At 40.4% G+C, this 23,061-nt stretch overlaps 1 protein-coding gene and 1 non-coding gene across 3 annotated transcripts in view; both read left to right on the top strand.

Moving 5' to 3' along the window:
* Positions 1–23,061, top strand: part of LOC145511153 (transmembrane protease serine 11E-like) — a 101,803-nt gene that overhangs the window by 7,857 nt on the left and 70,885 nt on the right. The window lies entirely within an intron of this gene.
* On the top strand, positions 17,693–17,798 carry LOC145521691 (U6 spliceosomal RNA). The gene has a single exon (XR_014065588.1). It is a non-coding gene; the product is annotated as a U6 spliceosomal RNA (small nuclear RNA).

Here is a 23,061-nt window from a genome sequence, read left to right on the forward strand (position 1 = left end):
CAGATGAACAAGCTAACCCTTGGTGTCTGATTGGGTTGGAACTATAAGGTCTTGCTTATTTTTCTCAGCATTTGCCTTCCAGTTGCTGATTATCATTCCTCATGATTTGTTCCACCCAAAAGCAGGATTTCTGAGACTTGGCTCCTACACTCCTGACTTTGATCCTTCCCTATGAGAGATAATTTACAAACTCCCTGGTTCGTTACCACAATAAGCAGTGTAACTAAGAATGCCCTATAGGATTTGCTTTCAAAATGAAATGGAGCAAGACTCTGTGGTCCTCATCCCCCATGTCCTCTACCTGCCTTTTGTCTATGGAAAAACTTTAGCCAAAGAATAAGTTTAACCAGAGAAGTGAGAACATGCAGAAACAAAGGAGAAAACACTCAAAGGAGACCAAATAATAATAGTTTAGTCATTAAGCCTAGTCAAGGACCTTTAGTTAGTTCCTTCTCAGGGTCTATAGGTAATATTCTGAGCCATATCCTGTGAGCTGTCTTATGGAGACTGAAACCCCTACTAGGTGGAGAGGCTAACTCCATGATGTCCAGACTATAGCCATGGCATTAGCCACTACAATTCTAAAAACTGGCCTCAAGAACTGGAAACAAATTGATCTTGGAACTGAAGATTAACTGTACTTAAACAATCAAGGTGATGCTAGTCAGACCATCAAAGACCAATTTCAAGATAACTGTCAGAGCTGACTGTGCTGTTTCTGCACGTAGGCCCCTCCCTCAGCCTCTAGCTCACAATTGTCAGTGGAGGGAGTCAGTCTTTGAACAGCAATCTGCCCTCCCTTGAGATTCCTGGCATCCAAAGTAAAGCAAACCTTCCTTTCCACCCACCTGGCCTCTTTAATGGCTTTTGAGTGGTGAGCACCGAGACCCCACTTCCACTTACAATATAACTTTATACATGTCCCATTGGATGGAGTCACGGAATTCTGAACTGGGGCAATCGACAAATATTGCAAGGACTCTGCAAGAATGCCTACAGCTTGTCACAATAATAAACTTTTCCCTCTTCCTAGTGGTAAAGAAACTGCCTGCCAAAGCAGGTTAGATATAAGAGACTTGAGTTCAATCCCTGGGTCAGGAAGATCCCCTGGAGGAGGACACAACAACCTCCTCCAGTAATCTTGCATGGAGAGTCCCAGGGACGGAGGATCCTGGCAAGCTACAGTCCATAGGGTCGCACAGAGTCAGACGTGACTGAAGCGATTTAGCACGCACGTAAGGATAGCCTTAGCACTCAGTCGTGACTAGATGCTGCCTCTAACTCCAATTAAAAATCTTTGTAATGCAATCTCCCTTCTTTGCCTTTAAAAGTTCCTGATTTTTGCTCCCTAGTGGATGCTGTTTGGATTGAGTCTGTGTATCTGTGTATCTGTGTGCCCAGAATTGCAATCCTTTGATCCCAAACAAACAGTTTTTGCTTGATTATTGTTTCCTAGGTTTGTTTAGGTTTGCAGATGGTAACTAGGATGTGGACAGAAGTCATTTGTGCCACTTCCAGACCTGGCGTCTTAAATGTCTCTTCAAAAAATTTTATGCTCTCTCTTCATTTCCCCAAGACTGTAAGCAAAGAATTCTGGGAGTGGAGCTTCCTTAAATCAACATTTGGAAGAGAGCTGTGAGACCAACTGTGGACTGTGGCTTCATCAAATCACTAAGATTTTGAGATGGCAAGGACAGTAATTGTCACATTAAAAGATACAATACAGCAGAAATTATGTAAGCACAAGTCTGAATTTAATCTGTTGGAATGTTAGAAAAGAAAGGGTATCTTGTTAAAGGGAATTATTGGATTCCTTGGAATATTGCACAGTATATTCCAAGCATAGATAGGATCATTAGTGAGAAATAGATATGTGGACAAAGAATGTTGCCTGCCATTCAGGTAAATAGGGACATTGCCATCCATCAAGCCATCAGTCACTGCAGTCACGCCTGATGATGCACTCTGAGTGAAACAAGATGGAGAAAAACAGGATACTGGCCCCACATAGTTAAGCATACCAAAGGAATATTTCAATAATCCCAGACTCTTGTATCTTTCCATGATATGGAAAAGCACTAAAATCATTCACTTGAGGTTTTCTGTTGGTGGTGGTGGTGGTGGTGGTTTTTTTTTGTTTTTTGTTTTTTTTGGTAATTAGCAGTGTCCTTTGATGTTAAACTACATATATTTTTTTCCAACAAAAACTCCTCTATATCTTGGTTCCTTCCTTACCTCTTTGGAGCAGTTTCCTCAGAGTGATCTGAGAGGCTACCTTTCCAGGCTATAGTCTTCAGTAATGTCCTCAAATAAAACATAACTTTCAACTTTCAGGTTGAACATTTGTTTTTCCAGTTGACAAATAGAATAGAAAAATGGAAATGGGTAATTACCTCTTCAAAACAGAATAAAAGCCAGCAAGAAGCAAGGGAAAGATAAAAAGTGGTCTTAGACAATGATTCCCAGAATTGGGCTTGGGATAAGAGGAGGAGTTGGGGAGTCGTGTAAATGACTTAAAAAATTTTGTGGAGGCGAAGGTATTTTTAGTGAGTCCTACCAGTGGGAATTGTGTGTTTGCCTATCCGAGGAACAGCTTCTGAGCCCAGGAGGATAGAAGACTCAGAATTGCTCATCTAAAACATGAATGGTTAAGAACCCCGATGGAAAAGTTTAAATGTACATAAGATAATGGAAATATGGTTTTTAAGAGAAATGAGTTCTTGGAAAGTTTGTTAAGGAGAAAGAAGCATCAAATTTTTGAAACAAAGTCAGATTTGTTAATTTTTAAATCTTTAACAGTTTCTGTCCTAAAATAAGGGCTTTCCTGGTAGCTCAGCTGGTAAAGAATCCGCCTGCAATGCAGGAGACCCTGGTTTGATTTCCAGGTCGGGAAGATCCCCTGGAGAAGATAATGGCTACCAGTTTCAGTATTCTTGGGCTTCCCTGGTGGCTCAGACAGTAAAGAATCGCCCTGCAATGCACGAGACCTGAGTTTGATCCCTGGGTTGGAAAGATGCCCTGGAGGAGGGAATGGCTACCCACTTCAGTATTCTGGCCTGGAGAATTCCTATTTTATATTTGGCAGCACTTGCTACTTTTTCTTTAAAATTTACCCTATTCATATGGAGCTAAGTTCATTCCTTTGTCTATGTATATTTATCGTTCCTGGTGTGCAGAACATTCAAATTACACTGTATACTATGAGTGTGAAAAGAATAAAGATTTTAGTCTTCAAAGAGTTTGCAATTCATTTCAACAAAATTATTAAGCTCAGCAGTGAGAATATAGGATAAATAAGTTACAACACCTACCCTCAAGGAGTGAACAGTCAGTTTTCAAGAAGGACTATTATTCTTTCTCCTATTCCACTATGTGGGTTCTCTCCCTATATCATCAAGCATTCTTCTGTCATCAGGTGAGTGTCCTACAATTCAATTCAATTTTGATGCTATCTACACAAAGATGGGCTTCCTGGGGCGCTAGTGGTAAAGAATCCGCCTGCCAATGCCAGAGACATAAAAGACCTGGGTTTGATTCCAGGGTCAGGAAGATCCCTTGGAGTAGGGCACAGCAACCCACTCCAGTGTTCTGAGCTGGAGAATCCCATGGACAGAGGAGCCTGGTGGGCTACAGTCCATAGGGTTGCACAGAGTCAGACACAATTGAAGTGACTGAGCACTCACATACCCAGAGATAAGCGTCAGATTAAGAGCTCAGTCCCATAAGCCTGCCCTCCATTTCATATGCCAATTACAAGTCCAAGTTGTCACTTGTGCTTCTGACTGACTGGCTGTAAATCAGAGGTTCCCGTGACCCCATCCTCCCTTGCTACAGTTTGACTGATTTGCTGGAACAGCTCATAGAACTTAGGAAATGAGTTTACTCACTAAATTGCCTGCTTGTTACAAAGGATTTTTTTTTAATATAAATTAATAGCCAGAAGAAGAGATACATGGGCAAGGTCTAGAACAAAGTAGCTTCTGTCATCTTGGAGTTTGGGACCTGGCACAGATGATATGGAAATGTAATTGTAACTGAGCAGGACCTTGCTGCCTTCCCAGTACAGGCCCTCCCCCATATCTTCTGCTTTAGTTCCTCTCTGAAGTGCTTGGATAATAGTATTTGATGCGTGTTTCCTGAAATGTCCTGCAGATGAAAAAAGCCTCCTTTGCTCCAACACATAGAAGGTGTTAACTACTTGACAACCATGAATGCATAGCTCTAGGTCTCCCGGAACCTAAGGACTGATAATGTTCACCTTGTGTGACACCACCCTGCTACCTCACATCAGCCAGAGAACTTGATCAAGCTGATCATGAATCTTGTGACTCAACAACAGGGAAGTATCTTTGTTGTTGTTGTTCAGAGGCTAAGTCATGTCCAACTCTTTGTGACCCCATGGACTGCAACACACCAGGTTCCTCTGTCCTCCACTATCTCATGGAGTTTGCTCAAATTCATTTCCACTGAGTCGGTGATGCTATCTAACCATATCATCCTCTGCCATCCCCTTATCCTTTTGCCTTCAATCTTTCCCAGTATCAGGGTCTTTTCCAGTGAGTTATCTCTTCGTATCAGGTGGCCAAAACTTCAGCTTCAGCAACAATCCTCCCAATGAATAATCAGGGTTGATTTCCTTTAGGATTGATTGATTTGATCTCCTTGCTGTCCAAGGGACTCTCAAGAGTCTTCTTCAGCACCACAGTTTTAAACCATCAATTTTGGGGCATTCAGCCCTCTTTACGGCCCAACTGTCACATTGGTATGTGACTGCTGGAAAAACCACAGCTTTGACTATATGGACCACACTCCACCTCCCTCAATTCAGTTCAGTTCAGTTCAGTTGCTCAGTCATATCTGACTCTTTGCGACCCCATGAACCGCAGCACGCCAGGCCTCCCTGTCCATCACCAACTCCTGGAGTCTACCCAAACTCATGTCTATCGAGTCGGTGATGCCATCCAGCCATCTCATCCTCTGTCATCCCCTTCTCCTCCTGCCCCCAATCCTTCTCAGTATCAGGACCTTTTCCAAGGAGTCAACTCTTCGCATGAGGTGGCCAAACTATTGGAGTTTCAGCTTTAACAACAGTCCTTCCAAAGAACACCCAGGACTGATCTCCTTTAGGCTGGACCGGTTGGATCTCCTTGCAGTCCAAGGGACTCTCAAGAGTCTTTTCCAACATTACAGTTCAAAAGCATCAATTCTTTGGTGCTCAGCTTTCTTCACAGTCCAACTCTCACATCCATACACAACTACTGGAAAAACCATAGCCTTGACTAGACAGAACTTTGTTGGCAAAGTAATGTCTCTGCTTTTTAATATGCTGTCTAAGTCAGTCATAACTTTCCTTCCATGGAGTAAGCGTCTTTTAATTTCATGGCTGCAATCACCATTTAAAAGTGCTTTGCCAAAAGTTTTGGGGGAGCTCAAGGCTTTTTAGGGCAAGAGCCACCTTATCGCCTTGCATGACCTTGCAAGGAACATTTCTCTGCTTCAAACTCCACCGTTTCAGTTTGTTTGGCCTCACTGTGCTTCAGGCACACAAACTTTCATTAGCAATTTGGTTCAGCAGCCTGAAAGCTCTCAGAATTTTTTCTTTTTCTAAAACAATTTTTATTTATTTGGCTGTGTGGGTTTAGTGGCAGCATGCGGGATCTTCGTTGTGTCATGTGGGACCTTTTTTTACAGAGTACAGACTCTATAGTTCTGGTGCTCGGGCTTAGCAGTTGTGGCACACAGGCTCTGGAGCTCAAGGGCTCAGCTTAGTTGCTCTGGCATGTGAGATATTCTTTCCCTGACCAGGGATCGAACCCCTGTCCCCTGCATTGGAAGGCAGATTCTTAAGCACTGAACCACCAGGGAAGTCCCTCAGAACCCCTGTTGCTTTTTTTTTTTTTTGAGTTTTTATGGAAGCTTCATTGCAGAGGCTTGAATGATTAAATCACTGGCCTTTGATAGTTGAACTCAATCTCCCACCTCTCAGTCCTCTCTGGAGGTAGGGAGGTGGGATTCAAGGATCCAACCTTCTAATCACTTGGTTGGTTCCCCTGGCAATCAAACCCCACCCTTAGGTGATCTAGGAGCTTCCCAATAGTCACTCAACCCGAGTTCAATTCCTAGGTAGGGAAGATCCTCTGGAGAAAGAAATGGCTACCCACTGCAGTATTCTTGCCTGGCAAATCCCATGGATGGAGGAGCCTTGTGGGCTACTGTCCACGGGGTCACAAGGAATCAGATACGACTGAGTTACTGAGCACATGCAACATAACAAAATACACTTTTATGGCTCCAGTCACTTAGGAAATTCCTAGAGTTTTAAAAGCTCTGTACCAGAAATGAGGATGAAGACCAAATATATATTTCCTATTATAAATCTGAGAAATGGAACATTCCTGCCATATCAGTAAACAAAGATGTTACAGCCCTCAGTGATTCTGGCCCTCCAATTGTGAATTTCTGAGCCCTGAGGATGCCCAGGAAGGAGAACAACACCTGTGATGGAGGAGCCATTAGGCCACAGCGTTCCCTACACTGAGTCCTGAGGAACTCAGGATACTGGCCTCAGATAGCTGAGATGCATATGAAAGAAGTGGTTTCAGTGAACCCTGACTCCTGCATCTTCCTATACATAGAAAAGTGCTAAATTCCTGAACTTGAGATATCTTGTTTTCTTTATTTCTCAAAAATACTTTTGATGTTCAGACTATCTGTGCCTTGTTGCAAATCTCTGTATAACCTGACTCCCACCCTCTTCCAGCCCCCCTCCAACCCCTCCCCCGTCTCCTCACAGCAGTTATCTCAAGGCTACTTGACATGCTGCCTCCTGGGCTTAAGTCCTAAACATTTCTGCCAAATAAATAAGACATAACTATCAACTTTTAGGTTGTGACTTTTTTTATTTAGTGAACAAATCATACTATCATAATTACATGCAATGTAAAGAGGCTGTTATAATCCAGTGAAATAGTTAGCATTGTGGTTAAGAACATAGACATTTTCTTTTTTTTTTTTTGCTGTACTGTGCAGCATATGGGATCTTAATTCCCCAACCAGGGATTGGGGAATGCAAATGTGGAGTCTTACTGCATCACCAGAGAAATCCCTAGAACATAGACTTTTAATCTAAATTGCCTGGGTTCCAAACCAGTTATTTCATTGACTGAGTACATGACATTTGAAGAGATGTTTAATATTTATGTGCTTAGTAGGGATAATAACAGAACCTTCTTCATAGAGTTAATCTGAAATTTTAGTGATTTAATATATCTAAAGAATCCAGAACAAAATCCAGTACATAATAAACACTGTATTATTAACTATGATTGTAACAGAAGAATCTGTTATTAATCCTTATATGTGGAATCTAGAAAGATGGTACTGAGGAACCTATTTGCAGGGCAGCAGGGGAGACACAGACATACAGGAAAGACTTGTGGACATAGCAATGAAGGAGAGGGTGTGACAAATGGAAATAGTAGCATGGGAACATATATATTACCATATGTAAAATAGATAGCCAGTGGAAATTTGCTGTATGACTCAGGGAGCTCAACCTGGTGCTCTGTGACAACCTAGAGGGGTGGAATGGGGTGGGAGGGAGGTTCAAGAGAGAGGGGACATATGTATACCTATGGCTGATTGATGCTGACATATGGCAGAAACCAACACAATATTGTAGAGCAATCAACCTTCAATTAAAAAAAAAAAAGAATGTTACCGAATCTCAGTTCGTGTGCCCAATGCACAGGGAGCTCAAACAAATGGAACTGAGTTTGGAGCAGAGAAAGGTTTACTGTAGGGCCAAAAAAAAAGAGAAGAGGTGGCTCTAAGAAACTGAAGCTGAGTGGGACCCTGTGGGACTCTCCCAAGTATAAAAAACTTACTATGTCATCGTTCCTCCCACTCCATCCCATTTCTTGGGCAGATTTCAAATATTTATGATTAGAGAAATGAGAGAATTCAGAAACAAAGGAAAAGCAGTCAAAAAACAATAGTGCAGCAAGAAAGCAGAATCCTACTCCTCCCCCCACACCACCTCAAAGGAATATACATTGCAGTGTACCTTTGAGTCCTTCTACAGGACCTACTGGAGAAGGGGGTGGCAACCCACTCCAGTATTCTTGCCCAGAGAATCCCATGGGCAGAGGAGTCTGGCAGGTTACAGTCCATGGGGTTGCAAAGAGTTGGACAAGACTGAAGCGACTTAGTGTGCACAGGAACTATGGCTCCCCACCCAGGTGGAGAATAGCAACTACGTACTGAGACCCCAGACAGGTTGCAACCAGAAGGCTCAGGATTGAGATTCCTAGAGCACTGCCCTGTTACCTCACCACTAACCAATCAGGAGAAAGTCACACACCCTACAGCCCCATCCCCAAATTTTACCTATAAAAACTCTTCTCTGAAAATTACAGGAGAGTTCAGATCTGTGAACAGGAGCCAAGCCACCCCTTCTCGTTGTGTGGTCCTTTCTCTGCTCCAAACTCTGATGTTTGGGTTTATTTGGCCTTGGTGTGCATCAGGCATATGATGCATATGCATATGATGCCATACCCTTACCTTTGGCAACAAAATGAGTCAATAGCATTAGCTCCAATGGCAGGAGAAAAAAAAAAAATGCCTTAACTTTCAATTGACTAGTTTGGCTAAAAGATCAAACAACTTCTAAGAGGCCTTTTCCAGATAAGAATGAAAAGATTCAGAACAAGATGGTGGAGGAGTAGGTGGATATGGAGTACATCTCTCTCCATGGATACATCAGGAATACACCTTCAGACAGAGAAGTGCATGCAGAACACCAGCTGAGAGCGAACAGGAGTACCTGACCAGTGGAAAATAATATATAATACCACGCAAAACTCCGTAGGATGAAGGAACTAGGGGGAAAAACAGGAGTGTTAGTAGAACTGGACCTGTGAGGGGAACTGAAGCAGGGGTCCGATCCTCACATCGGGGCAATTGTCTGAGTCAGAGGAGAAACATTTAAGGCTGAGAGTGAAACAGTTGATCTGTGGCAGCCTAAATGGAATGAGAATCAGACAGCCCTTACCGCAGCCATACATACTCCAGACAAGAATGCTGGTCCCCTGGAAGGCGCAGCAGCTGGGAGCTGGAGTTTAGGGATTGTGGAGCAATCCCAGGGTGAGGGCTGCTGTTGACTGCAGGGAGATGGATTGAGGAGATGTGAGGGAGGAGATCGTGGTGGGAAATGCTGGTGGAAGAAATCCAGGCAGCTGTGGAAGCAAGGCAATACTGCTGCGTCACACACAGGGGGTGGAGCCATCACCATAGCTTCTCTCTCCCCACATGCGAAAGCATCGGCAGATGAACAATAGAGAGGCTGGTCCTCATCAAATGCCTAACTCACTGAACTACAGAATAGGACTGCACCCAGGGTGTCCCTTTAAGTGCCTGATGCACCAATCTACAGAGTAGGACCCCAGCCAGGGGGGTCCCTCTATGTGCCTGAATGGGCAGAGCTATGGAGAAAGACTGGCCAAAGAGCCCTTCTGATCGCCAGCTACAAGAGGCTCAAAAAGACTCTGATAGGGCCATAACTCCTGCCGCAGAGGCAGTCTGTGTCCCTGCACACTTGGTGCTGCCAGGGCCCCTGCAAATCAAGCAGCTGTGACACCTTCACGCTCAACTCTGGGGCAGAGCTGTCACAGGCAAAAAAATCTTTTGTCTATGCTTGCAGGATCACTTTGGTCATTTCGACTCTTTGCGACCCTGTAGACGGTGGCCTGCCAGGCTTCTCTGTCAGGGAGGGGAGTTCTCCAGACAAGAATACTGGAGCCTATTGGCCAATACTTGTTGCCATACCCTTCAGACCACTATATTTCCTGTGGCCCTAGCCGTCAACTCCCCTGAGTACTTGGTGCTGCCAGAACCCCTGTGACCTAAGCAGCTGCACGACCTCCACACCTGGCCCTCACAAGGGCAAATCCAAGTCCTCCAGGGCAGCCTCAGAAACAAACCCCAGTGGACAACCCACATGTAGAGGTGGAAATAAAGCCACAATGGAAACCCAGGGACAGTGTGGCTAAGGAAGAAGACCCAAAACCTTCCCACCAGCTGTACAAGCTACAGATTAAATCCACACGATCAGCTAGGCAGATTCTGTGTCTATGGAGTATATAAAAGGTCATTGAGAGCTCCCATAAAAGAAAATGTGCTAGTTCTGATGGCTGTGGATGTTGAAGGCAAGAACACACAGGAGTAGGACCAGATTAGAATCTGAGCTGCCCCCACAGCAGGTCCAGAGATCAGCACAGTGTTGGAGGGCATCCTAGGGAGGTAAGGTGGACTGTGACTCCCAGCTAGGGAAAGGACTCTGATAGCAGTGACTCAAGAAAAATATTTCTTATTCTTATGTGTTGACTTGTTCTGTAGATTCTTTTGGACTTTTTTCTTTTTTCCCCCCTCTGTTGTAGTTGTCGGTTTTATTGGCACTATGAAGTCCAATTAAGCTTTTGAGCTTTTTTTTCCTCAGTCACATTTTCTATTGTTGTTATAAATCTCTGCCTCTACTTTGGGCTTTTGCAGTTCTGAGGAGTTTTCCTTGTTTTTTTTCTCTCTCTCTTTTCTCTTTTTTTAATTTTAATTTTTTTAAACCTATTATTATTTTCTCTACATTTATTCCTTTGTTTGCTTTTCCTACTGTTCTTTTCCCCTTGCAGTTAATCTTTAATATATATAAATCTTCTTCATCTACCTCTATTTAATGTTGCATATCTATTCTTTCTTTCTTTCCTTTCTTTTCTTTTCTCTCAACATATTTGTTAGTTTTGTTTTCATTGCTTTATTCCCCACTTGGCACCTTTTTTTAGTTTTGCTTTCCAGTTTGTGCTTTAGTTAGTTTTGTTCTTAACTGGTAAATATAATTTTTGATTTCCTTTGTTCTCCAGGTCAGTTTACTGTACTTTATTTTTGTTGGACTGTTTCAACTTTGCACGTGGGTGTATATGTATATGTTTATATTCCACATTTTAATTATTATTTGCCTGATTTTGTAACTTCCATTTGTCTGGGGTTCATCTTTGGTTTCTCGTTTTTGGATATTTGTTTTAATCTCACTTAATACCATAACAAACCACTTGTGGAATCTTCAGTCCTGACCAGAGATCAAGCTCTGAGCCTTTGGAGTGGGGGCATTGACTCCAAGAGCCTAGACTACCAGAGAACTAAGCCTAAGGAGTATCAAATAGTGAGAACTCACACAAATGAAACCACTTGAATACAAGACCCAGCATCACCCAACCACCAGTAGCACCCTGTGCAGAATGCCTCATCTAAACAAGAAACAAAACCAAATTTCAAACCCAATCATCACCAGACAGGATTAACACCTCACTCACCCTTGCCCATCAGAGGAAAAACAAACAAACAAACAAAAACTCAGCACAAATCTCACCCTATACAAAGCTTACACAAACCACTGGACCAACCTTAAGAGGGCAGAACCAAAAGGAAGAAAGAATTCAACCGTCTTCAAAGAAAGAATTCAACTTTCCTTGAAGCCTGGGAAAAGGAAACCTCAAACACAATAAGTTAAAAAAAATAACGTAAAGGCAGAAAAATACTACACAAATGAAAGAACAAACTAGAAACACAGAAGTCCAAATAAATGAAGAGGAAATAGACAAACTACCTGAAAAAGAACTCAGAATAATGATAGTAAAAATATTCAAAAACCTTGAAAACAAAATGGAGAAAATGAAAGAATCAATTAACAAAGACCTAGAAGAATTCAAGAATAAACACACAGAGACAAACAACAAAATTACTGAAATTAAAAATACTCTAGAAGGAATCAATAGCAGAATATCTGAAGCAGAATAACAAATCAGTGAGCTGGAAGATAAAATGGTAGAAATAACTTCTGAAGAGAAGAATAAGTAAAAAAAAAAAAAAATGAAAATAACTGAGGACAGTTTCAGGGACCTTGGGGACAATATCAAACACACCAACATTTGGATTAGAGGGGGTCCCAGAAGAAGAAGAGAAAAAGAAAGGGTATGAGAAAATTTTTGAAGAGATTATAGTTGAAAATTTCCCCAACATGGGAAAGGAAATAGTCAATCAAGTTCAAGAGGATATAAAGTCCCATAAAGGATAAACCCAAGGAGAAACATGCCAAGACACATACTAATCAAACTAGCAAAGACTAAACACAAAGAAAGTATTAAAAGCAGCAAAGGAGAAACAACAGGTAACATACAAGGGAAATCCCACATTCTTAACAGCTGATCTTTCAGCAGAAACTCTGCAGGTCAGAAAGGAATGGCAGGATATATTTAAAGTACTGAAAGGGAAAAATCGACAACCAAGATTACAGTATCCAGCGAGGATCTCATTCAAAATTGATGGAGAAATAAAAAGATTTTCAGACAAGCAAAAGTTAAGAGAATTCAGTACCAACAAACCAGCTTTACAACAAATGTTAAAGGACTTACATAATGTAGAAATAAAAGAGAAGAAAAAAGATCTACAAAATCAACCCCAAACAATTAAGAAAATGGCAATAGGAACATATATATCAATAGTTACTTTAAATGTAAATGGATTAAATGCTCCAACCAAAAGACACAGACTGGCTGAATGGATACAAAAACAAGACTCATATATATGCTGTTGACAAGAAACCCACTTCAGACCTAAAGACACATATAGGCTGAGAGTGAGAGGATGGAAAAATATATTCCATGCAAATGGGAAGCAAAAGAAAGCTGGAGTAGCAATCCTCATATCAGACAAAATAGATTTTAAAATAAAGAAGATTACAAAAGAGAAGGAAGGACATACATAATGACCAAGGGATCAGTTCAAGAGGAAGACATAACAGTTGTAAATATCTATGCACTCAACATAGGAGCAACTCAATACATAAGACAAACACTAACAGACATAAAAGGAGAAATTGACAGTAACACAATAATGGTAGGAGACTTTAACAGCCACTCACACCAATGGACAGATCATCAAAAGAGAAAATTAGTAAGGAAACACAAGTCTCAAATGATACATTGAATGAGATGGATTTCGTTGATATCTCCAGGGAATTTCATCCAAATGCAGACGAATATACCTCCCTCTCAAGTGCACACAGAATATTCTCCAGGTTAGACCACATCTGGAGAAGGCAATAGCAACCCACTCCAGTACTCTTGCGTGGAAAAATCCCATGGATGGCGGAGCTTGGTAGGCTGCAATCCATGGGGTCACTAAGAGTCGGACATGACTGAGCGACTTCACTTTCACTTTTCGCTTTCATGCACTGGAGAAGGAAATGGCAACCCACTCCAGTGCTCTTGCCTGGAGAATCCCGGGGATGGGGGAGCCTGGTGAGCTGCCATCTTTGGGGTGGCACAGAGTTGGACATGACTGAAGCGACTTAGCAGCAGTAGACCACATCTTGGGTCACAAATCAAACCTCAGTAAATTTAAGAAAATTGAAATCATATCAAGCATTTTCTCCCACCACAACGCTATGAGACTAAATATCAATTACAAGGAAAAAATGTAAGAAACACAAACACATGGAGATTAAACAACACATTTCTAAATAACCAACAGGTTACAGAAGAAATCAAAAGGGAAATCAAAAAATTTATAGAAACAAATGACAGTGAAAACACAACAACTCAAAGCCTATGGGATGCAGCAAAAGCAGTTCTAAGAGGGACATTTATAGCAATACAATCCTACCTCAAGAAACAAAAAACACATCAAATAGATAACCTAACTTTATATCTAAAGCAATTGGACAAAGAAGAACAACAACAACAAAAAAACACAAAATTAGTAGAAGGAAAGAAATCATAATGATCTGAGCAGAAATAATTGAAAAAGAAATGAAAGAAACAAAGTAAAGATTAATACAACTAAAAGCTGGTTCTTTGAGAAGATAAACAAAATTGACAACCCTTTAGCCAGACTCTTCAAGAAAAAAAGAAGAATCAAATCAACAAAATTAGAAATGAAAAGGAGAGTTTGCAACAGATAATGCATAAGTACAAAGGATTATAAGAAGCTATTAAGAACAACTATATGGCAGTAAAATGAATAACCTTGAAGAAATGGACATATTCCTTCTCCAAAAAAACACCATATGACCCAGCAATCCCACTACTGGGCATACACCCTGAGGGAAAAAAGAACTGAAAAAGACACATGTATACCATTTTTCATTGCAACACTATTTACAATAGCTAGAACATGGAAGCAACCTTGACGTCCATCAACAGATGAATGGATAAAGAAGTTGTGGTACATATGCACAATGGAACATTACTCAGCCATAAAAAGGAATGCATTTGAGTCGTTCTGATGAGGTTGATGAACATAGAACCTATTATACAGAGTGAAGTGAGTCAGAAAGAGAAAGACAAAGATCATATTCTAACGCATATATACGGAATCTAGAAAAGTGGTACTGAAGAATTTATTTACAGGGCAGCGATGGAGAAACAGACATAGAGAATAGACTTATGGACATGGGGGAGGGGAGGAGAGGGTGAGATGTATGAAAAGAGTAACATGGAAACTTACATTACCATATGTAAAATAGATAGCCAACGGGATTTGCTGTATGGCTCAGGAAACTCAAACAGGGGGTCTGTATCAACCTAGAGGGGTGGGATAGGGAAGGAGATGGGAGAGAGGTTCAAAAGAGAGGGGATATATGTATACCTATGGCTGATTCATGTTGAAGTTTGACAGAAAACAACAAAATTCTGTAAAACTCAACATTCAGAAAACTAAAATCATGGCATCCGGTCCCATCACTTCATGGGAAATGGGTGGGGAAACAGTGGAAACAGTGGCAGACTTTATTTTTATGGGCTCCAAAATCATTGCAGATGGTGATTGCAGTCATGAAATTAAAAGACCCATACTCCTTGGAAGGAAAGTTATGACTAACCTAGATAGCATATTAAAAAGCAGAGACATTACTTTGCCAACAAAGGTCTGTCTAGTCAAGGCTAGGTTTTTTCCAGTAGTCATGTATGGATGTGAGAGTTGGACTGTGAAGAAAGCTGAGCACCAAAGAATTGATGCTTTTGAACTGTGGTGTTGGAGAAGACTCTTGAGAGTCCCTTGGACTGCAAGGAGATCCAACCAGTCCAGCCTAAAGAAGATCAGTCCTGGGTGTTCATTGGAAGGACTGATGTTGAAGCTGAAACTCCAATAGTTTGGCCACCTCATGCGAAGAGTTGACTCATTGGAAAAGACCCTGATGCTGGGAAGGACTGGGGGCAGGAGGAGAAGGGGACGACAGAGGATGAGATGGTTGGATGGCATCACCATCCCAACGGACATGAGTTTGGGTAAACTCCAGGAGTTGGTGATGGACAGGGAGGCCTGGCGTGCTGCAATTCATGGGGTCACAAAGAGTTGGACATGACTGAGCGACTGAACTGAACTGATGACTGATTCATGTTGAGGTTTGACAGAAAACAACAAAATTCTGTAAAGCAATTATCCTTCAATAAAAAAAAATGAAAAAGAATGAAAGGATTTGTTAATCCACTGAGAAATGACTGCTTCTTGTCTATAAAAAAAAGAGTTTTTGCTTTTTGAAAATGAGAAACTGTTAATTTCTCAATTTTATTCCCAGGGTTTTTCCAATTTCAGACATTATTGTGAGTGAGTCTGCCCAGCATTCAGAAGGCTACAAGCAAAGGAAGGAAAGCTGCAGAGAAGCATCAGTTTTGCCCCAGGGCTTTGCAATGAAAGTGCCACCGGCTTCTTTTTGGGGTGACTACATCCTGTCTTCTCCAGGCATTGTGGTTTCTCCTGTAAACGTAACAACCATTTGTCTTTCTGACAACATTTCTTTGTTAGGGAGTTTCTAGATAGGGATCTCTGAGCTAAAATCTCGAATTATATGCATCCATCCACTCATATTATAATTACTCTTCTGGGCTTTAAAAAAATAACTACATACATCATCAGTTTCACAACTGCTTAAGTGAGTGCTAGGATTAGTAGGAAAACTCCTAGAGAAATCATGCTGGTGACCACAGTTATTAAAGTGCACATTGTTAAAATGTGTGCATGTTTTCCTAACCACTGGACCACAAAGGAATTCCCATAAAATGTTTGCATGTTGTCAGGAAGGCACCAAAGTTTGAAGATTTCATCAACATGATAGTACTGACCTGGCACTTCGGAACAAAAATTAAGGGACTTGTAAGGGGGTTGCTTTAGCTTTATGCTGCCTACTTTGGGATTTCCCCTGATGAAGAACATCATGCAGTATTTTTGGTGGACATTTAATTTTCCCTTTTAAGAAACACAGATAAAATTACACTTTGTTAGCTGCTCTATTAGGGCTTCCCTGATGGCTCAGATGGTAAAGAATCTGCCTGCAATACAAGAGACCTTGGTTTGATCCCTGGGTTGGGAAGATGCCCGGGAGAAGGGAACAGCAACCCACTCCAGTATTCTTGCCTGGATAATGCCATGGAGAGAGGAGGCTGGTAGGCTTAAAGTCCATGGGGTCGCAAAGAGTCGGACATAACTGAGCAACTAATACACACAATTCTTTCCTTTATCAATTTTAGTTTGGTCAAATATTTCCCAGAGTAAAATTAAAGGACAGGATTTTCCTGCACATATGTAAATTAATTTATAATGCAACAATACACATATTAGACTATTAGAACTGAGAAAGGCAATAGAAATATTGATATCACTAATGAATAAACTATTTGGTCCAGGAGATGATTTGTACATTCTGGTGTGTAGGGCTAGCAAATTTCCTTAAGTTATTTCTGGACCCTTCACCTTAATTTCTAACTCAAATTAGCATTACATAAGTGATCAGACAGTTCATAGAGCAGTACTGACACTGTGAATAAATTGGGCTTGCTATCTCCATTTCAGATCCTTTCTAGCTGTCTATCTTTCTGGTCAGATGAAAGACAGGACTTGGTTTAGCAGCTCACTTTAGTAGAAGGGATGAATTTGCCTAGGTCTCAACCAAAGCTTACTCAGTTAGGCCCAGAATATCCACCTATACTGGTGATATAACACTTCTACTTTTGTTGATTCATCATTTTTAACAGAGTACTTAAGCCTTTTTATTGTGCTGGTGTTTAAATTACACCTTTATATGCTCCCAGCATTCAGACTAAATGAACAATTTCATCACTGAGGTCTCTTTAGAGATAAAATAATTATTACTCTTTTCTTATGTGTTTATTGTAAACATTTGAAAATTGCATTAAAATAGAAAAAAATCACTTGATATGAGAGAATCATACTTTTTGGATAAAAAAGAAAATTTGTGTTTGTTCTTAATCAATAAATAGTAAATAAATGCTTTTTACAGAAACTTTATTTATTTATTTGGCTATGTCCCATCTTAGTTTCAGCTTGCAGGATCTAGTTCCCTGACCAGGGATCAAACTTGGGCTCCCTGCACTGGGAGCTCCAAATTTAGCCACAGGACTCACCAGGGAAGTCCGTTCACTACTGAAATTTCAGATAATATTTATAATTAAAATCAGTTAAAAAATTAATCTAGACATCATGTAAAGATAGTCACTGTTATATTCTCATTTGTGTTTGTTTTTCTATATGTGTGTATTAATTTGGCATTTGATGATTTTCAGATCTAAATAATATCAAAGTAATAATTTAAAAAATACAAACACCATAAATAAAAATTCAAGCAAGCCTCATGCTTCTTTCCACAGCAAATATACTGAAATTGAAACTACACAGAGAAGATGAGCATGACCTCTGCCAAGAATGACATATAAATTTGTCAAGTGTTCCTTATTTTTCAGTTATGCAAGATAAATAATACACCTCAATCAAGGTGGAAAAAAAAGTGCAAGCTTACATATTTTCATAACAAGACTGGCTCCACATGAACTATGACAGTGAAATAATCCCTTCTGACATGGTGCAATTGCTATAGCTATTGTCATGGCAGATGTTGGCTGCAGAGGCTCCTGGGCTGCTGAGAGAGCACTTGTCAGCTTTGTTTATGTGGGTGAGGCCCTCTTCTGTGTACTCCACACCCCTGCTTCATTGCAAGATGCACCTGAAGGCAGGATGCTGTCTTCCTTCTTGACCTGACTCTCTTTCTACTTTTGAATTGCAGTATAATTGGATCATTATGTGTTCTGTCTTCTTCCTCACCACCTGAGATTTGAATAAGAAGGAACCTCTCCCTGGGATTATGAAGATATTAACAGAGGCCTCTGAGCAGAAAGCATTTGGCTTTCACATCAAAGGAGTCGTTGGAGAGGCAATAATTCTAGAATCGAAGAGTTTTAAAAATATGAGGAAGGATTTCCTCTCAGCCTTGTATTATTCAACCAACAATATTTGTGGTTTTAGGATGAGGAACTTAACCCTAGAAATGGAAAACTTAAGGCTGGCTGTGAACTCCAAGGTTTAGGGGACTTTTGTGCGAACCCTTTTTCCTAAAATATTATTTAGAGAAGTAGGGAAAATATATTTTCTCTTAAGAAAAGCAACCTTGGCAAGATACCAACTTTTCTAGAGGAATCAGTCAATTCTATTTTTCTGTTTCTGATTGTCACAGATTCTTAAATAACATCTTAAAAAAAAAAAAAAACAACTCTCCAGTGATAGTCTGGATTAAGCAGGTTTCATTGTCTCTGTTAAAAAAGAAGTATTGCTTATGGAGCTGCTGCTGCTGCTGCTGCTGCTAAGTCGCTTCAGTCATGTCTGACTCTGTGCAACCCCATAGACGGCAGCCCACCAGGCTCCCCTGTCCCTGGGATTCTCCAGGCAAGAATACTGGAGTGGGTTGCCATTTCCTTCTCCAATGCATGAAAGTGAGAAGTGAAAGTGAAGTCGCTCAGTCATGTCCGGCTCTTAGTGACCCCAAGGACTGCAGCCTACCAGGCTCCTCCATCCATGGGATTTTCCAGGCAAGAGTACTGGAGTGGGGTGCCATTGCCTTCTCCATGCTTATGGAGAATCATGCCTTATTTGTAGTACTTAAATGGTTAAATCCAAGGCTTTTCACTCATCTCCACTCCCACTCCCCTATGAGAGATGTTAATACAGAAAAATCTGCTTACTCTGGTGAGCAATATTTATTGAAACTTCAACTTTCAAATGCTACTTTATGAGAAAAGACATCTATTTATTTTTTATTTTTGCATTATCTATGTTACCTTTTAGCATAATATCTTGGGTATATCATTTTTCAGTAGTAAAACAATAAATACATGTGGAACTGAGAGGTCTAGTCAAGGGAAAGCTTAATTAATTTTGAGACTAGAAGGCAAAAAAAAGAGCATGTTTGCTACAAATCTTACTGGTTATTTCATTCTGAGCTTAAATATTGGCCATAATTTAGTTGAAGCATATGTGTTTATATAACCAGTATTAAAAAAGGTTATAGAAAGATCCCCCAAAGTCTCAGCTTTCTCTTCTAGGAAGTATGCAGACATTATAGAAAGTAAATATTCCCTTTCACCTTGTAATATTTAGCCTTCTTTAATGTGTGAGGGAAACATTTAGATCATAGCCTGATCTAAGAAAAACAATTTATTTTTTTGGCAAAAGTTTCTAATGCATAGTTTACTTTGACATACCTCTCTGGTGGCATTAGTGGTAAAGAAACTGTCCGCCAATGCAGGAGACATAATGGGTTTGATCCCTGGGTAGGGAAGAGCCCCTGGAGAAGGGCATGGCAATCCACTCCAGTGTTCTTGCCTGGAGAATCCCATGGACAGAGGAGTCTGGCGGGCTACAGTCCATAGGGTCACAAAGAGTCGGACACAACTGAAATGACTTAGCACACACACACACCTCTCTGGATACAAGCCTCTGTTGTTTGATGTAAATGAATATTTTCAAATCACTTTTCGGGAGAAATAGCAAAATATATGTACCCACAGTACTTTTCTTAAGGCAAGGTCTCTAGTCGCATATGTGCTGTGCTAGGCAAGTTTCCTGTAAGAGCATATGCCACACACTAGGATTTTTGCCAGAGTTAGTTTCTACGTATCATTCTGCACTTGTCACACATAATGAGAGCTTGTGTATACACAAGTGGATGTGTCAGGGCCATTTGGCAACTATTCCATTAAAAACACTGCTCTGTGTGTGTGTGCTCAATAGTATCCGACTCTTTGCGAGCCCATGGACTCTAACCCTCGAGGCTCCACTGTCCATGGAATTTTCCAGGCAAGAATACTGAAGTGTGTTGCCATTTTCTACTCCAAAAACAGTGCTATTCTGCTTTTCAGAGACAGGAGGGCAAGGCATAAATTATCAATGCATGTCCTTTTCCAGTGGCAATAAAAGTGATATCTTAAACTATTTTAAAATCCGGGTAAGGATGTAAATTAATGAATAAGTAGTGGAGGACAAATGAGAGAGTTTTCAATTGAGGAAGATTTGAATGCTTATTTCTTTTCTTTGGACAAGACTTAGCTTATTTGTCTGGTTCCTTACCTATCAGGGGATGTTTAACAGGAGGATTCCTACGTGGTGTTTCTCATAAAACCTCTGTTCCTTATCAAGTGGAATGGCAAGCTGCTCCCAGGACAGAGGTCATGGAATGAGACAGGCTCGGGTCTCCTTCAGTAAACATTCTCCTTAGGCAAAACTAGTTAGTCTCGATCGTCTTTCTTGAAATATGGTTTGTCTCCTGACCTTGTGATTATTATTATTCCCTTGTTCCCTTGGTAATGGTTGCTGTATGTTTAGTTTTCTGACCTTTGTCATTGTCAAAAGAAATTTCTTGTAACACAGCATATATATACTCATAGAAAGATCATTAAAGTACCCTTCCTCCATCAGAGGCTTGGGTCCCCGTGTCTTTCTTTCTCTCTCTCTCTTTCTTTTTCTCTCTATCTTTCTCTCTTTCATTTTCTTATTGTCGACTCTGGACCACCAGGTTCCGGTCCATTAAAGGACCCCAACACTCACCGTGATGGATATGAGAGCAAAGGATACCTTGCTAATGACTATTAATGGTTGCCAGTCATATTACTTCAGAGTGAAACTATCCTGGGATGGTTTATGGCTCACCTATTTCTTGGCTCATCATTCTCATTTAATTTTACCAATTGTTATTACCTCATAATGCCTGTGCCTCAGGCAGCAACAGCTTCCAAGATCAGCATACTACTGTTTGCCAAAGACGATGGCTGTTCCAGGCCTGTACACCAAGTGTTGAAGGGCCCAGCTGGGCTCTGGTTGTAAGTGGTAACCTCAAAGTTGCTTATTTATTCAGTTTTTCCATTTTTTTTTTTTGCATACTCTCTAAAATTATACATGGTAATTGGAAAAACTTGAGGAGATTAAAAAAAAAACTAGAATATATATGAATTAGTTTAAAAAACAGATTGTACAGAAAATAAAAACAGAAAGGAATCTTTTCAAAATATCATTGGATTAATGTTTTCTCCTCCTCATCCTCTCTCTTTTTCTCACTTATTCCTTCTCCTTATGCTTCTTCTTTTCCTTCCTTCTAGTAATTTCTAACATATCCAAAGGCAAGGCTATGCAGTTAGAAAATATTCTAGTCCTGACAAACAAAAATATAATGTAGCCTGTTAAAGAGATATTTATTGACCAGATGATCAGCTCACAGATTCTACGGACAAAGGTGAGACTGTGAGGCTTGAATCCCAAGCAGTGCCTACTGCATGGTATTAGACATGAGCTTGGATTTTGTAGAATAGGGCTGATCAGAAATTCTCAATTTAATTCTGCATTCTATGTGTTTAATGTTTGAGATCTGTTACATTGTATCGTTGGCACAAATGCTTGTCCAATATTTTAGATACACCCTATCAGTGCTAGGAAAGGAGTGAAGGTAGAGAATATTTCATTTGTCAATATTTCAAGACACGACTGATTTAGGGAAACTCATGAAAGAACTCAGAATGTCCAGTCTTACAGTGGGCCAATGAAATCTGTATCTGAGTACAGCTGAAAAGTTCAAGACCCTCAGATAAATCAGCAATGCTTTCAGAGATAAGGAAAATTTCTTCCTTCATTAAGTGATATTTATGTGTCTATTAAATATGGTTATTCATTGTATATCCTTTGAAGTTTTATCCACTGAATTAAAAATTAATGTGATCCAAATAAGGAATAAAATTTAACTCTATCTCTTCAGTATATAGGGACACTAGGGGATCACAAAAAATCCATGTTATGTTAATATCCTTATTATAGGAAGCATAGAACAAAGATGGAAGACTGGAGACAAGGTTATCATTTGCATTGTTCCAGCATCATAATGGTGGAATATTATCATTTGCATTGTTCACCACCTTAAGAAGAATTGGCAAGAATACACAGAAGAACTATACAAAAAAGATCTTAATGACTCAGATAACCACTATGGTGTGATCACTCACCTAGAGCCAGACATCCTGGAATGCGAAGTCAAGTAGGCCTTAGGAAGCATCACTACAAACAAAGCTAGTGGAGGTGATGGAATTCCCATTCAGCTATTTCAAATCCTGAAAGATGATGCTGTGGAAGTGCCGCACTCAATATGCCAGCAAATTTAGAAAAGTCAGCAGTGGCCACAGGACTGGAAAAGGTCATTTTTCATTCCAATCCTAAAGAAAGGCAATACCAAAGAATGTTCAAACTACCGCACAATTGCACTCATCTTACACACTAGCAAAGTAATGCTAAAAGTTCTCTAAGTGAGGCTTCAACAGTATGTGAACCAAGAACTTCCAGATGTTCAAGGTGGTTTTAGAAAAGGCAGAGGAACCAGAGATCAAATTGCCAACATCCCTTGGATCATAGAAAAAACAAGAGAGTTCCAGAAAAGCATCCACTTCTGCTTTATTGACTGCACTAAAGCCTTTGACTGTGTGGATCACAACAAACTGTGGAAAATTCTTAAAGAGATGGGAATACCAGACCACCTGACCCGCCTCCTGAGAAATCTGCATGAAGATCAAGAAGCAACAGTTAAAACTGGACATGGAACAATGGACTGGTTCCAAATTGGGAAAGAAGTACATCAATTAGTACAATAAATTGATTGTCACCCTGCTTATTTAAGTTAGATGCAGAATATATCAT

The sequence above is a fragment of the Giraffa tippelskirchi genome, chromosome 1, assembly GCF_054371585.1.
Source record: "Giraffa tippelskirchi isolate mGirTip1 chromosome 1, T2T-mGirTip1v1.2.pri, whole genome shotgun sequence".
Classification (NCBI taxonomy): domain Eukaryota; kingdom Metazoa; phylum Chordata; class Mammalia; order Artiodactyla; family Giraffidae; genus Giraffa; species Giraffa tippelskirchi.